Raw genomic sequence first — 17509 nt, 5'->3', positions numbered from 1 at the left:
TCGCTCCGTGCACGCCCCTCGCGGAGAAGGGGTGTGTCGCAAGTAATGTTGCCAAACGTGGAGTTTGGGCTTTGGATTGTATTGGGCCTAAGTAAATGGGCCAAAGATCCTTTTGGTCGGTCCCGAACAGATTGTATATGGGTCGAAGAAACTCCGCCTTGTATTTCTGCAGTCTTAGCATTTGATTTATTGCCAGACATTCGTTAATGAAATTATTTTGAACATCAAAAAAAAAAACAGAGACTAATGAATAATCTTTATCCCATAAGATCATGGATCGATCAATAAACACAAATTAGAATATTAGAGATACAATATTACGATCAAATTTGTCTTACTATGTCCTTCAATGACACTTGAATCTTATCAAATTTTACATTTTAGTTTTGAAAAACTAATCAATTAAATAATGTTATTTTATTTTATCACAATATATTATTGGGGCATTATCTTCTCATTTTTTTTAAATTATAAAGATAAAGATAAAAAGAATACAATATTATATTGTTGCACAGGTCAATAAATATATACAAACGATGACACAACAAGATAGAAATGAAAAACTCATCAGTGAGGAGAAATATTAAGGATTGCTGCATTTTAGAGGGAATTTGTTAGGTTAAATTAGTGCGCTGCATTTTAGATGGAATTTGTTAGGTTAAATTGTTGCTAACCTAATGCAGCATTTTAGAGGGAAATTATTAGGTTAAGTTGCTACAGACCTAATAAAATTAATAAATAAGGATTATGGTAGCCGAGTTTGCATGGAAATTAGGGTATTCTGTTTGTAAACGTATTAAATAATTGTAGAAAATATTGTCAAAAAAAGGCAACAGAATAGGAATGAAAATTGGTACGATGCATTGTTTTAGTATTAAATAAGTGTAAAAAAAATTTTCCTTAAAAAAAAAATTTGCAAAATATTGTCAAAAAAAAGTATGAAATTGGTGCGATTCATTTTTTTAGTATTAAATAAGTGTACAAAATATTGTCAAAAAAAAAGGTAAGAGGATTGGAATGAAATTGGTGCGATGCATTTTTTTAGATGGAATTTGTTAGGTTAATTTACTGCTAACCTAATACAGTAAATGAGCGGGAAAATATTAGTTTAAATTGCTGCAGACCTACCAAAATTAATAAATAAGGATTAGGGTAGCCGAGTTTGCATGAAAATTAGGGTGTTCTGTTTGTAAACGTATTAAATAAGTGTATAAAATATTGTCAAAAAAAAGGAAATAGGATAGGAATGAAATTGGTGCGATGCATTTTTTTTTAGTATTAAATAAGTGTACACAATATTTCCTTAAAAAAAAGTGTACAAAATATTGTCAAAAAAAAGGTATGAAATTGGTGCGATGCATTTTTTTAGTATTAAATAAGTGTACAAAATATTGTCAAAAAAAAAGGTAAGAGGATAGGAATGAAATTTGTCCGATGCATTTTTTTAAATGGAATTTATTAGGTTAAATTACTGTTAACCTAATACTGCAAATGAGCGGAAAAATATTAGGTTAAATTGTTGCAGACCTAACAAAATTAATAAATAAGGATACTTACTATTTTTTTTTTACAAATTTTTATTTCGTTACTTGTTATTTCGATCACTTTTTAAAAAAATATTTCATCAATTATAATTTTCTTTTTCTGAAAGATCATTTATTATTTGTTTATGTCAATTAAAAATATGAAAGTTATTTTAATATATATATATATATATATATATATATATATATATATATATATATATATATATATATATATATATATTAAGATCATAATTTTATCATTTAAATATAATATAAATATCATATCATGTCAAAATCAAGTGTGCACCAAACACATGATATGATTAAATAATGCTATTATGTTTCTTATCATGTGTTAATCAAACATGTGATATGATAAGTGTTTATTCTGTTACTATCATATCCTGTCATTATCCAGTTCTTTATCTTATCATATCTCTATCCTATCATGTGCACCAAACGAGCTCTAAAGGTTTTAAGATTCGCCTAAATCAATGGTGGACAAAATTTTTATAGTGGTTTCTTTAATTATTGTCACAGGAGCATTAGTTAAAATTTTCCTATTTGTATTATTTGGTTTGTTTTGTTTGCGTGGGGACTTATTTTGTACCATAGCGCGAACTTGTTTTTAGTTTCATTGCATATTTATTTGGAAGTGTATTTTTTTTTCTTCATTTAAATATGAATTTAGTCCCTATAACAATAGTGTTTTTTGCTTTAACTCTAAGTTTTTTCAGTTTGGATTCAGTCCTACAAATAAAAAAAATATTGTTTTTAGTCCTTGATGGCATATGTGACCCAATATCATCATGCAACGTGACTTGATGTTTGAAACTAAAAACAACAGTTTTTTAATTTGTGGGGATTAAAACCAAGGACGAATCGTTCGAGAAAACCGAGTTCAATTTCTAGATGAAACAATTTTTGGCTAGGCTATCCTTGGCTCCCGACCGAACTCCAGATTACCAGGGCTCCTTTACCCTTGGAACCGGAAGGTTAACAAAAAAAATTTAAAAAATATGTAATGAAAAACTAGTTAATTTTAAAATATTACAAAAACTTCTAAATTTTTATAGTCTTTTTTCTACTGAAATTCAAAGCTGTTAGAATATTGAATTTTTTTCATAATTAATCAAGAAAAGAAAACATGATAATTGAGAAATATTGAGAATAGATGATATAAATATGTGATCATATCTTTACTACATGTTTGTTAAATTTTATTCCCGAGTTCAAAATGTTTTTGGGAATAGAAACATTCTCAAATAAAAGGGTGGTAATAAAATTTTCATAAAGATGAAAATAATTTCAAGTATAATTGTCTATTAATGTTCCTATTATAAAGGCTCTTTAAAATATTTTAATAATAATCAAACTTTTTTTTATAATATTTTTATAATTTTCCTATTATATTCTCATGAGTTATTTTAAAGTAACATATATTTTGACAATAAAGTTTCTAAACTTTTTGATATTTAACGAAATGAACTAAAGGTTTGAATCCAATTAAAAGAGGTGTCTGCATGACACTTCTCAAATAGAATTATCTCCGATTAATCCGATAGAAGCAACCTATCAAAAGGTAATGTACCTGAAAACGCCAAAGGAGGTCACTACATAGCTTGACTTTAAAACGGTTGTTATAAAAATTCTGACGAGCTTCTTCAACTTGTGCTCTCTCCTCCAAAGTACCTGCTTTTGGATCATACTCCCATATTTGTCTTCCTACAAAGTTGTTTGTGCTGAATATGTATGGGTCATTGCCACCATCTGCTATCTTCAACCTCCACATATTTCTTTTCTCTATTATAAGCCCTAACACAAATTCAAAACCAACCAACTCTTCATCAATTTTAATTTAATTTTCCAATTGCCACTCAAAAAAATAATTAATTTTCTAACAATTTTCCTTAGCCGTACGTAAATATCTTAAATGTTGTCTTGATAATAAAGTGAGAATGATGTAGGTTAGATTGAACATAATTCATGGTAATCTAGGTTGGAACCAATAATTTCTTATAATAAAGTGCGAATTAATTTGGGACAGAATAATATCTTAAAGGGGATTGTTAGATGGAACATTATTTTTCTTCAAAAAAAAAGATGGAACATTATTTGTGGTAATCTCGATTGAACCAATAAATTCTTATGGTAGAATGCCGTAATATTGTATAACATATGCATGGATCAAGTTTGAATTTTGGATAACTCACTTATTTATGATAAATTTCAAGTTATTAAACTACTTTAAAAAAAAAAAAATGATGTAATATTTACCGTTGTGCTTAGGGATTGATCGATGCGATGTTGAATTATTACGTGAACTGAATTCTTAGGAAACAACACTTTAAGAGCATGTGGTGATATTGCAAGCAAGGAAAGAGCCAGATACGAGAAAGTATTGTGTGCTTTGATTGGTGCTTTATTATATAGCAATAATCAAAATACGACGAAGGAGCCGTTCCCATTTAGAACTGTCAATTAAGCCTCAAAGTCCCACAATCCACGCGTTGATGATAATATCCTTTAATTATTGAAAAAAATTCTACTCCTTTGATCTCAAATGTAAACAACTTTTTATTTTTAAGTTTATTCAATAAATGATGTATGTGGTTACATCATTTATTGAACGAATTTAAAAAGTGAAAAGTAACCAAGTTGTTTGGGCTTTAGTGGCAAGGAGCTCCTTCCAAGGACGTATCTGGGGAATACCGGGTTCGATTCCCAGGGGGAACAACGCTTGACCAGTGCGCATGCCTCTGCGCATGAGTCAGATTAGTCGTCTATCTTTGGTGTGTCAGAAACCGATGTGAAAGCCAAAAAAATAAAAAGTCAAAAGTTGTCTACATTTGAGACCGGAAGGAGTATAGCTCAATTGGTAGTTCTATGGATATTGATATACAAGGATTGGTATTTGAACCTCTAATTTTTCATTTCATTAATTTTATAAATGTGAGTGCATAATTTTTCATAAAAATCTATTATTTAAAGTCTTGAAAGAGTATCCTTAGAACACTCGTTAGCATTTTCCTTTAGTTATTACGTTACTTGATCAAGAAAATAAAAAGCTTCTAATCCATAAATTTTAATAATTCAGATGTGTAAAATTTTCACTTCAAATTTTTTAGAATTTTTACATATTTGGATTGGTCAATCCAAAAAAAATGTTGTCTGAATTAGTTAATCCAAAGAGTTTTAATTGGGGTTAGATAGTTCAACTAATTTGAGTAAAGGAATAAGAAGTTTGAGGTGTTGAGTTCAAACTTATAAAGAAGAAAAAATTAATGTAACAACTAACTATTAATATTTGTCATTAAAAAGATTCAAAATTGAAAAAACAATCGGGAGTTTTTAGATATTATAAATTCTTCCAATAATTGAATGGAAATTGTTGTTGCATGTGAATTCAATGAAAGACATTAACTTCTTCCAACTACTTTTTTCTTCCAAGATACATGTCCTTAATAAATCTTATAACGACTGCATTGTCCTTTTTTACTAACCATCTATGTGTGGTTGATAAGCTGAATTCGTTAACTTTGTAAGCTCTTGTGGACATAAACCTCTAGTAGCAATTGAATTAGGAACATTTGTTATCCAATAAGATGATAGAAGAGATTCGAAGAATTCTATTCATCGTCATCAACTCTCATTAACCGCTACTTTTATTTTCTTGCAAAACATTAAGTCTTGCAAATTCCCCCATTTATCGTTTTTAATTAGGTTTAGTATAATTGTTGAGTTGAAAACAACAATACATGTGGACACGATAACTTACTACTTTATTATTCAAAACAATTTATTACATTTGTCAAATATATCGTTAGAATGTTAGGAACATTCTCTTCACCATTCACTCTTTTATTGAAAGAATTCAATGTAAGTCTTACACTTTATAAATTGATCGTAAATAAAATATTAGGAACCATACAAATTCTACTCAATAAATAAACTAGATCTATAGAAAGAAATGAGAAAAAAAAATGTTTATAACGCTTCTCAAAGAAAAATAGGGCCGGCAAAGTGGGCCAAAAAGACCGCCGAATATACACTACACTCTTGTAGTGTAACCTGGGTCTTAGAGATATTATATTTGAACAACTATTTTGTGACAACTTTGTCTTTTATACTCATATTATGTTCACTCTCTCTCTCTCTCTCTCTCTCTCTCTCTCTCTCTCTCTCTCTCTCTCTCTCTCTCTCTCTCTCTCTCTCTCTCTCTCTCTCTCTCTCTCTCTCTCTTATTTTGATTTTTGTATCAAGAACTACATTTCTTTATATATTTTAATTGTCACACAAGTTGTCCCATAAAATGGTTATTCAAATAACATTCTTTTAGTCTTACTATGAAGTTTTTTTCTTCAAAGCATCAACTTCAAAACAACTATTACACATTTCTCTTTCTAACTTTCCCCGTCGAAATGGAGCACCTCCAAGCACTGTACTGGAAAAAAATGGAGCACCACCAAGCAAAAGAGATAAGGTTTCTTCAACTTTTTTGATTTGTAACGAGTTCTTTACAAACACACCTCTTTTAAATAATTATTATTAGCTAGCGGAGATATAGACACAAATGTGATCATCTATCCACCTATCCATTGCATTTATTGTATATAAAAAATATTAATTTTGACATATAATATGATCAATTATTTATTTTCTGTAAAACAAATGATAAATATTGTTACTGATACCTGAAAAATACAAAACAAATATTTATCACTGATAAATAAAAATATATGAGAAAATATTTATCAGAAAGACATAAAAATATTGGCCAAATATTTGTTATAGTTGAAAGAAAAAACATTGAACAAAATACATATGTAAAGTGTAGCAAAGAATTATTCCAACAAGAAATCGAACTCAAATCCTTCAGAACAATCCGTTTTGGGAGGAGTCCATTAACCACTCGAGTTTAATCACTTAGTTTCGTACAATTATATTTGATATATAAGACTACATGACAATTTTTTTATGGTGGCTGGGGTCTGAACCCCGGACCTTACATATGTTATGCATTGTCCCTACCAACTGAGTTAAGCTCACGAGGACACATGACAAATATTTATCAAAGATACATAAAAATATGAAACAAATATTTATCACTAATAAATATAAAATAAATATTCCCCTAAAAAAATATAAAATAAATATTTTCATGTCAGGTTTTTAAATATTACTTTTTAATAAAAAAAAGGGGATCTTGACCCTATAGCGCATCGACACGCAACCCATGTGTGGGTGACTGGTATTTTATTAGTCTATTCTCTAATTATGATTTTTTTTTTACTGTAAAAAATACAATCTTACATTTTCTCGAGAAAAAAAATACAATCTTACCGCATTCTAATTATTTGATATGTCATCAAAATTATATTTTTTTGAGTCTTTTGTTTTAAACTACCCCTGTTATTTCTCTCTTTAAAAACTATCATTTTAAAAATTAAATTCAGTAATATAGTCATATGTGTGAGTTATATTTTCCGAGACATGAGTATTCCAGAGACTTGAATACAGTCATATGTGTATGCTTTTGTACTTTTCCGTTTTATCCTGTTGGTGATTTCCAAAATAATGGAATCACTTTAAACCAAAAGTTGTAACTCTTCATAGGAATCATTCATATACATTGGAACTTTTCGCAAAGAGGAGCTTAATGAACATTTGCATTGATTCAAGTGTATATGATTATAACCTTTGGCAAAGGGGTGCTTAATGAACCTTAGCATTGATTCAAGTGTGTATGATCAAAACCTTTGGCAAAAGGGTGCTTAATGAACCATAGCATTGATATATTCAAGTCAAAGGGGTGATTTCTCTCATGTGAAGGGTCATATAATGCACTATAAATGCTTGGCATTTGGGCATTAGTTTGACACAGCAAAAACAACACAATTTTGGACAAAATTTTGTTAGATTAACAACATAATTCTCAATCATTCTCTTACTCTAAATCATCCATCAATTCTCTAATGCATGAGTGAATTGCTGGAACCATAAATCTGTATAATACTGTTAGGAGATACGTTTGATGTGGTTGTGCAATACACGTCAAGGAACTCATAGTATCCTGAAGGGGATTCGCCGGTCATTCCTTATTGCATCCAATATACAGTTATTGGTGGGGGCGAATCGAACCTAAAGGTTAGTATGGCAACCCCATGCGCTTTGAGTTTTACATGCATAACCATTAAACTTTTCAGGTTTCAAGTGCAGGACCATCTTCCCAACAACCAAGATATACAACAATCTTTGGAATTTATGTGCACACTTCATCATAGTCATCTTCATCATCTTCTTGGTCAAGTTATTGCAGCAGACCCCCAACACAAGTTCCAACAAACTTTAGATTTGATTTATGATTTACTTATGATTAAATGGCTGCAATTTTTGGGAGAGATGAAAGCTTACTTTTCATCCATGGTTACGGTGAACGGTAAACAAATTCCTTTTATGAATACATGTCATGGAAATTTATGGATAAATATTTCATATGTGATGTGTTTGTGTTAAATTTACATGTGGTTGTAGATAATATATTGTAACACCCATACTAGACGTATCTAGAAAGTCTAGCATGTGCATTAGTTTAGTACTGGATACATTAAAAATTTACAACATAAAAACTTCGAATGAATTTAATATACAACAAAAGCGTTCATACAATAATATTACAACTCAGCTTTTCTAAAGAATAATAAATGCATCCCTTGAAATCCACATCATCCAGCAGCGGGTACGAACGAACTCTTGTCGCAACATCCATTCGGCTACTAGCTTGCTAAACCATCCTGATATCTGAAACAAATAAGGATTGGGATGAGACATAATGTCTCAGTGAGTTCCACCTAACCCTAGGCTATAGGCAACCTCGGGGGAAACCTTCGGTCACCAAGTGTCTACAATACAACCTGACGGTTGATTATACGTGTGTGGGGACTTGCTTTCTTAGACGGGGGTGCTTGCTAGGGCCGTCTTAATATTCTTAACTTGTTATAGGCTTCTCTGCTATACGTGTCATGGCGGTGAAGGGGGAACTAAAACCGCATTGCCAAGAGTACACTCTAAGCATCAAGGCTCTCTTATATCTCTATCATGACACGATTCTAAACCGGACGATTAGGGGTAACCTAAGATCGTCGTCGGCATATCTTTATTTACTTGCTTCTACTTGCTTAATATGTTGTATCTACAACATATCATCTCTTATCACCTAAGTGATTCTTGCTATTTTACTACTTCTTGACGAACTACGCCAAGTCTCTACTTGTTCTTGACGATCTACGTCAAGGCTCTATGACATAACATAAACATGTATAATAGATATGCATAGTTAGCTTCATTGATTATGTTAGCGTGTAACAAACAACTTATCTGAGTTCATTTTACGGATTAGTCCCGAGTGGAGTAACCCCGGAAGATAATCCCTTACTACCGGTGATATGCTTAGCAAGAGCGCACCGGACTCCCTTAGTGAACGTGCGGGTCCCTTACGGCTTACCCCATTCCCCTTGGAGAACCTTTTGTACCCAACCTTGGAAGGAATACAAAAGACACGACACCTTAACTTAGTGAAATGCGGCTCCCTTGCGGCTTAACCATTCCCCTTGGGGAACCCCTTGAATCCAATTTGGATAACAAGAGACATGACACTCTTTCTTTCTTAAAAGTCTTAGTCTTATGCATGAAAATTAACTTAAACATGCTAACTCTTTACCTTGGATCCCTAGACGATCCCACTAGAGGTAACTATATGCTTGCTCAACTTACTTCGTGAATGGATATAAAATCGATTCACGTCTTGCCATACTCGTATGGCACTTAACTTCTATGCGAAGATAATAATCTTTATCACCTCGCATCTTAACAAGTATAATACTAATGCAAAGCATTCTATTCTTTCTAACTACTCTAGTTCTCGATAACTATATCGAGGCTCTAGTTCTTTCCCTTCCTTAAGAATTAACTTGCTATCCGGTTCATGACCTAATTCTCTCAATTTCCATGCCTTGCTAACTATGCCAAATACTTGCTTCTTATCAAGAAAAACCTTATTTAAAATTAGCTAATAGGATCTTGGTTTGAGGGGTTCATTTCATAAAAGACTGCTCGAAGAAAACTTAAGCCGGAACCTGCCATCATTACGCGAAACAAGCAAACAGTGCAAGTGCACTGTCTACTCGCCTCGCGAGTGAGCTTGCTCGCCATGGCGAGTAACTGCTCACAGCTGCGAGTTGAAGGCGAGCAGACACCCATGTTCGGACTTCTAGCTCGCCTTGCGAGCAATCTGCTCGCAGTGGCGAGTAATGACAGTCCAGCACCTACAAAATTGGTATGTTTGACCCAAAAACCTCAAAACCAAGTATCTCTATGCATATTAAGACTCTAGAGGTCATAGAAAACTTGTAAAACATTTGAATGGCAAGTATTTACATATATGGCAAGCATGACATGAAAAGGGGTACTTATACTCTAAGTATAAACCCTATAAATCATTTCTCTACTTACAAGTCATAAACACATGAATCCAAGGTAGGAACACTATCTAAGGAACTCACCTAAACAAGATTTGCACATGTAGCAAGCTTCAAGCATCACTTTCACTTCATGCCTCAAAATCCTAGCTTTTGATCCTTTTGTTTTCTTTGTTCAAGCCACCTCATTTTTTGTTGTTTTCTTGCAATCCCAAGCATCATCATCCTTGCTAGCTCATCTTTATTCCAACTCAAAGCTTCCTCTTTACCAAATAACAAACCCTAGCTTCTTGGTTCAACCAACCACTAAAATTTCTAGTCAAACCATAGTTGATTATTGCTTACTAAGTTTTTAACAATCCATGCTTGGTTCACTCTTAAATTCTTGGAAGAATTGTTCTTTCAAAGGAGAGAGATGGAATAAGCTTCATGAGAAAGAAGAAGAAATTCAACCCAAAACCAAGCTTACACAACCTTGTGGTAATATGGGAGGTAAAGGAGGAAATCTTGTCATGGAAGAAGAAGAAATTTGGAAAGATTGTTGGAGAGGAGAGGAGAGAATGACGTGAGGGAAGAGAAGAGAGAGAAGGAGGAGAATTCTTCCAACATAGAGAGAGAGAAAAGGATAAGGGAAATGAGATATTTTCCACCAAAAACATATAAATAATCTTTTCCGTAAAATTACAATTATGCCCTTGCCTCAAGCGTGTTTAAAACGACTCCGATACTTTTCCCGCGTTATGCTGACATGTCATAAAATATTTCCATCACACTTATCTTCCATGAATTTAATTCCTCTGACACGATCGACTGGTAATATTCCGATTCTGACAGGCGGGATATTACATATATGCATGGTAAATTTTGATATTTATGAAATTTATTGTTTGAAATCCATTTGATGTTAATTTGAACATGAAATAATATGCATATAAGTGAGGACATATTATGAAATATTTAGTGTTCTAAATGCATGTGTATCTAAGTAAAATATGAATATGTTAGATTTAACATGTGGTGACATATATATGCATGATTTAGAAATTGTTCAAGTATATGAATTTTGATGAGTATAGTAATATGTTAAGAATGCTTAAACACTATTTTATTTATGAAAGTAGTGTAGATAAATTGTCAAAATATCAAGTGGTTGCTTTAATGATATTATTTACTTTGTGTAAGAAATTATTATCATTAATATTGTGTTGATATTATATGTACATGATAATATGAAAAGTAATGGTTAATTTCTTGTTTATCATGATATTAAAATAATTTGGGTATTTTTTGAATTATTGTAAGTTGATATATGTTCATGGAAGAAAGTCATAGAGAATATTAATGATTTTGGTTCATTGTTTATTTTTCTATGTGACTGTTTATTGAAATTTAGCATTGAATATATTTAAACATGAAACTTGAATTTAACACAATGAATTTATGATATATGTATTAGTTATATGGTAACTAAAATTAAAATGTTTGTGTTATATTTAATTTTATGTGTAGTATATGACTTACATGTTTAATCTCATCTTGTGAAGTTTGGTTATGCATTCTTTTATGATCAAGATTTATTTTGCTATGTATGTTTAAATGCATTCAATGTATGATATATCTTGGCAAGATATAAAAGAAAAGTTGAAGTTCAAATTGAAATGCATGTTAAATATTGTTATAGCAAAGGTGTAATGACATAAAAGTTTGTGAATTATTACAATATACTCAATGGTTTGATGATAGTTGGTAAATACTATCAAGAGTATATTAGTTGATCGATAGACATAGCTATGAGAATTAAAAATCTATGTGAAGAATTGAATATTCAAAGTTTATAAAAGTTAAAAGAAAATTTTGCAATTATTTGACGAAATGATTGACAAGGAATGATGTCTTTGGAAATGATGTTGAATACATTGAAGACATTATTAGGGATGTGGTACAAACCCAAATCTAATTGATCACCAATGGTGGAAACTCAACCCACCACACTTGAGTAGCATCAAGTCTTGGGTTCAATGGTGAAAGTACACTATTTTATTGATTGAAATATTTGACAATAGATACATGAGTAAAAGTACTTGGACCATAAGAAGAAAAAGGGTAGGATGAGGTTTTCCTCTTAATGGACATATAGCATATATTTGCTGGAATGCATACTTATGGGGCATTTCCGATATAGTCTACCTATGCGAGAATGAAGTATGGCCGCTTCACGGAGTTCAAGGGTTTGACTCTTAAATTCTCATGAAAAGGGATATATGACACAAGGCCTTCTTAATGTGTCATCTTACAAGTCTCATTATCAATGGTACCGAGATTCTATGTGTAAGTTATGCACACTTGTTCTAATGGATAGTTGGTTCAAAGTTTGCCTACCATACTATTTGGGAATGAGTGAAAACTTAACTTACTAAGTAATGGTTCAAATCGCGAGATACCATTATCTGAAGGCATGGAATTTCCTGATTTATGAGATTTAGTATTTTGAAAATGGTGGGGGATTGTTTGTTGGTGATTTCCAAAATAATGGAATCACTTTAGAACCAAAAGTTGTAACTCTTCATGGGAATCATTCATATACATTGGAACTTTTCGCAAAGAGGAGCTTAATGAACATTTGCATTGATTCAAGTGTATATGATTATAACCTTTGGCAACAGGGTGCTTAATGAACCTTAGCATTGATTCAAGTGTGTATGATCATAACCTTTGACAAAAGGGTGCTTAATGAACCATAGCATTGATTCAAGTCAAAGAGGTGTTTTCTCTCATGTGAAGGGTCATATAATGGACTATAAATGCTTGGCATTTGGGCATTAGTTTGACACAACAAAAACAACATAATTTTGGACAGAATTTTGTTAGATTAACAACATAATTCTCCATCATTCTCTTACTCTAAATCATCCATCAATTCTCTAATGCATGAGTGAATTGCTGGAACCATAAATCTGTAAAATATTGTTAGGAGATATGCATGGTGTGGTTGTGCAATACACGTCAAGGAACTCATAGTATCCTGAAGGGGATTCGTCGGTCATTCCTTATTGCATCCAATATACAGTTATTGGTAGGGGCGAATCGAACCTAAAGGTTAGTATGGCAACCCCATGCGCTTTGAGTTTTACATGCATAACCATTAAACTTTTCAGGTTTCAAGTGCAGCACCATCTTCCCAAGAACTAAGATATACAACAATCTTTGGAATTTACGTGCACACTTCATCATAGTCATCTTCATCATCTTCTTGGTCAAGTTATTGCAGCAGACCTCCCCAACACAATTCCAACAATCTTTCGTTTTTTTGTGTTCCAACATATGCTATTAACATGGATGTTGTGAGTTTGTTTGCAGATTCATCCTTTTTGTTTTTAGCGAATTTGTCATCAAAATTATATTGTTTTGAGTCTTTTGTTTTAACCTACCCCGATTATTTCTCATTAAAACAAACTTCCCAGTCAAAACAAAATTTCATATAATAACTCATTTTCCAAACAAATTTTATCATAGTAACTCACTTTCCACTTCTAAATATCTAGAGTCAAATTTCAACAATCCTTATAATAGCAACAATGAAACAATTTCCCATTCATAAGTAAACCCTAATCGCCGCAGGCTGCCTTGCTCGTCCGGGTTCCACATGATTCTGAATTGATTTCCATATCGGAATACCAAAAAATACAATCTTACCTCATTCTCTCTCCAATAAAGATTGATAATCTATTATCTAATTATGAAACTTAATCATCAGCAAAAAAAACCGACAAAAATTCCCTTTTCTAGGGTAGAGAAAATAGCTGGCCGAAAAGTTGAGGTGATTTTGTAACGAAAAATCCATTTTATATAGTGGTATCCAAATAAACTACATTATTTTAAAAAATCACTATGTAAAATCTTCAAATTATTGAATGTCAAAATCACATGTATTTTAATCGTTAACAAACGGGACCTACGAGGCCGTTTGTTATAACTTTTTTAAGAAACAATATATTGAATGTCAAAGTTAAATGTATTTAATTTTTCACAAGATATGAAATTGTTAAGCACTGAAAACTTAAAAATTCATATTTAATTCAATACATATTGAAAAAAAAAATTAAACTTTTGCATGAGAGATTTTTATAACGTAGTAAACATGGCAAAAAAAAAAGATAGTACAAATTTCGAAGGATACATATTTTGTTTTACTTAAATGCAGGGACCAAAAACACAGATAGCCCAATAAAATTTTAATGGTAATTTGAGTCCTCCATAATATTGTAGTTTGTAAGAATAGTCGTTATTTTAAGAACTTTTTACAAAAAAAGAAAAATGAATACTTTTAGTCCTCCAAATTAGTCCATGTAAAATGTAAATAGGGACTAATTGTGAATAAAACTTTTGTAGGGACTAAACTTGAAAGCTTATAATTTTGTAGGGACTAAAAACATATTTAACCCATTAATTAATTACATGTTAAAATTTCTAATTGTTTTATGAAACAGTTTCTTATAATGTTCCAAACATATCTGTAAAAAATCAATCAAAAATTTAAAAGCATAATTAAACAAATTTTGATTTAACAATGACTAAAACTACTTCCTAAAAAGTTTTATAAGGACCAAAACTTGTAACTATTTTATGAGGACTAAAAACAAAATTTGCTGTATTTATAGGGACTAAAACTTTATTTAACTCTAAAAAAGTATGTGATTTAATAACAACAACAACCATAATACAGCAATTGCAATTCAAAATAAAATAAAAAATATGCACATGATACATGCTTATTATGAAAAATTATATAAACATACAAATATTTTCGATGATATATAAAAACACGAGACTATCTCTCTCTTTTCCCTTTCTCTCTCTTGTTAACCGTCACTAAAACCTAGTTTATTCTCCTTCATCCATCAAAGATGGGTGATTTAGGGTTAATTTTTAATCCAAAATCACCCCTCTAACTCATTTTTCTCTTTCTCTTTTATTGAGATAAGTGATTTTCACATCTATTTTGTTTTTTATTTTTGTGATTTCGTTGTCTTAGTGCGACGTTTGTTTGTTCGTCGTCTTTGTGCGGCGTTGTTTGTCTTTCTTGTTTCGTTCAAGTTGTGTGGTTCAAATTGTCAGATCAGCTTTGATCCAGTTCAAATCCAATCAATGACTTTGGCGTCGTCCACGTTGTAGGTCCGGAGACATGAGTATTCCGGAGACTTGAATATAGTCATATGTGTAGGCTTTTGTACTTTGCCGTTTTATGCTATTAACATGGATGTTGTGAGTTTGTTCCCAGATTCATCCTTTTTGTTTTTAACGAATTTTCATCAAAATTATATCGTTTTGAGTCTTTTGTTTTAACCTACCCCTATTATTTCTCATTAAAACAAACTTACTCCCAGTCAAAACAAATTTTCATATAATAACTCATTTTCCAAAAACAAATTTTCATAGTTACTCACTTTCCACTTCTAAATATCTAGAGTCAAAAGCATTCTCTAATTATGAAACTTAATGAATACAAAAAATACAATCTTGTCTCATTCTCTCTCCAATACAAATTGATAATCTATTATCTAATTATGAAACTTAATCGGCAGCAAAAACACCGAAAAAAATTCCCTTTTAGAGGGGAGAGAAAACAGCTGGCCGAAAAGTTGAGGTGATTTTGTAACGAAAAATCCATTTTATATAGTTGTATCCAAATAAACTACATTATTTTCAAAAAAAAATGATTTTCACTACAATAAAGTTAGGGGTGTTGGCGGTGCGGTTTGGTTCGGTTTTGAGGCTAAAAGTCATCCGAACCGCAAGATAAAAAAGCATGCGATTTGGTTTGGTTCGGTTGACTTTTCAAATAAAATCCGAACCAAACCAAACCAAACCAAACCAATGCGGTTTGGGTTGGATCGGTTGGTGCGGTTTTTTTGAGACAATGCAATTTTTTTTCCAACAATAAAATCGAGTTAAAAAGGTAAAACACGGTATATTTCCAGCAATATTTTCGACAATGTTTTTAATTTCATTCCACATTAGAATTTCATTTTCACCAAACAACATAAATCAAATTAAAAATGTGGACAAAAAGTAATTCTATCATATAAGAAATGTAAAAGACTAAGATTTTATCATTTTCTAAAAGTTCAAGTAACACATAATTACATTTTTGAAATAAAAAGCGAAGAAGAAACTTAACAAGAGAAAAAATATGTCATTTTAAAAAAGTTTTCATTGAGTTTCTATGAGTATTGGTCTAGGTGACATAGATTTAATTAGTGTTTTTCTTATGTTGCGGTTTGGTTTGGTTTGGTTCGGTTGGTAAAATGAAAATCGCAAACCAAACCAAACCATGCGGTTGAGGAAAAAAGTGATCCGATTACATCCAAACCAAATGCGATTTTTTGCAGTTTCAGTTTGGGTTGGTTTGGTTTGCGGTTTTTCTATTGGATTGGTTCCGTTTTGAACACCCCTAAATAAAGTATAAACAAACACAAAATAGATTCTGATTTTTTATAAAATCACTATAAAAAATCTTCAAATTATTGAATGACAAAATCACATGTATTTTAATCGTTAACAAACGGGACCTATGAGACCGTTTGTTGTAACTTTTTTAAGAAACAAGATATTGAATGTCAAAATTAAATGTATTTAATTTTTCACAAGGTATGAACTTTTTAAGCATTGAAAACTTAAAAATTCATATTTAATTCAACACTTGTTAAAAAATTAAACTTTTACATGAGAGATTTTTATAACGTAGTAAACACGGCAAAAGAAAAGATAGTACAAATTTCGAAGGATACATGTGGTTTTACTTAAATGCATGGACCAAAAACACAGTTAACTCTATAAAATTTTAATGGTAATTTTGGTCCTGCATTATATTGTAGTTTGTAAGAATAGTCGTTATTTTAAGAACTTTTTACAAAAAAAAAAATGAATGCTAAATTAGTCCTCCATATTAGTCCCTGTAAAATGTAAATAAGGACTAATTGTGAATAAAACTTTTGTAGGGACTAAACTTGAAAGCTTATAATTTTATAAAGATTAAAAACATATTTAACTCATTAATTAATTACATGTTAAATATTTCTAACTGTTTTATGATAGAGTTTCTTATAATGTTCTTAACATATCTGTAAAAAAAATCAATCAAAAATCTAAAAACATAATTAAACAAATTTCGATTTAACAATGACTAAAACTACTTGCTAAAAAGTTTTATAAGGACCAAAATTTGTAACTATTTAACGAGGACTAAAAACGAAATTTGCTATATTTATAGAGACTAAAACTTTATTTAACTCTAAAATAATTATGTGCTTTAATAACAACAATAACCATAATACAGTAATTACAATTCAAAATAAAATAAAAAACATGCACATGATACATGTTTATTATGAAAAAAAAATTATAGAAACATACAAATATTTTTGATGATATATAAAAACACGAGACTATCTCTCTTTTCCCCTTCTCTTTTGTGAAACGTAATCAACACCTAGTTTCTTCTCCTTC

The 17509-nt window shown here is 31.0% G+C and overlaps 1 pseudogene across 1 annotated transcript in view; it reads right to left on the bottom strand.

Moving 5' to 3' along the window:
- The window catches only part of LOC146905907 (beta-amyrin synthase-like), a 38977-nt pseudogene extending 35051 nt beyond the window's left edge, over positions 1-3926 (bottom strand). The window contains exons 1-2 of the transcript XR_015020628.1: positions 3804-3926; positions 3118-3341 (exon numbers count right to left, since the gene is read on the bottom strand). The product of XR_015020628.1 is annotated as a beta-amyrin synthase-like (transcript). The remainder of the gene's footprint in view (positions 1-3117; positions 3342-3803) is intronic.
- Between the last annotated feature and the right edge of the window lie 13583 nt (positions 3927-17509).

This window comes from Medicago sativa, chromosome 7 (assembly GCF_051527215.1).
Source record: "Medicago sativa cultivar Bolivia chromosome 7, Bolivia_mono, whole genome shotgun sequence".
NCBI lineage: Eukaryota > Viridiplantae > Streptophyta > Magnoliopsida > Fabales > Fabaceae > Medicago > Medicago sativa.
Note: the sequence above shows the minus strand (reverse complement) of the source record. Positions and strands in the feature narration are given on the sequence as shown.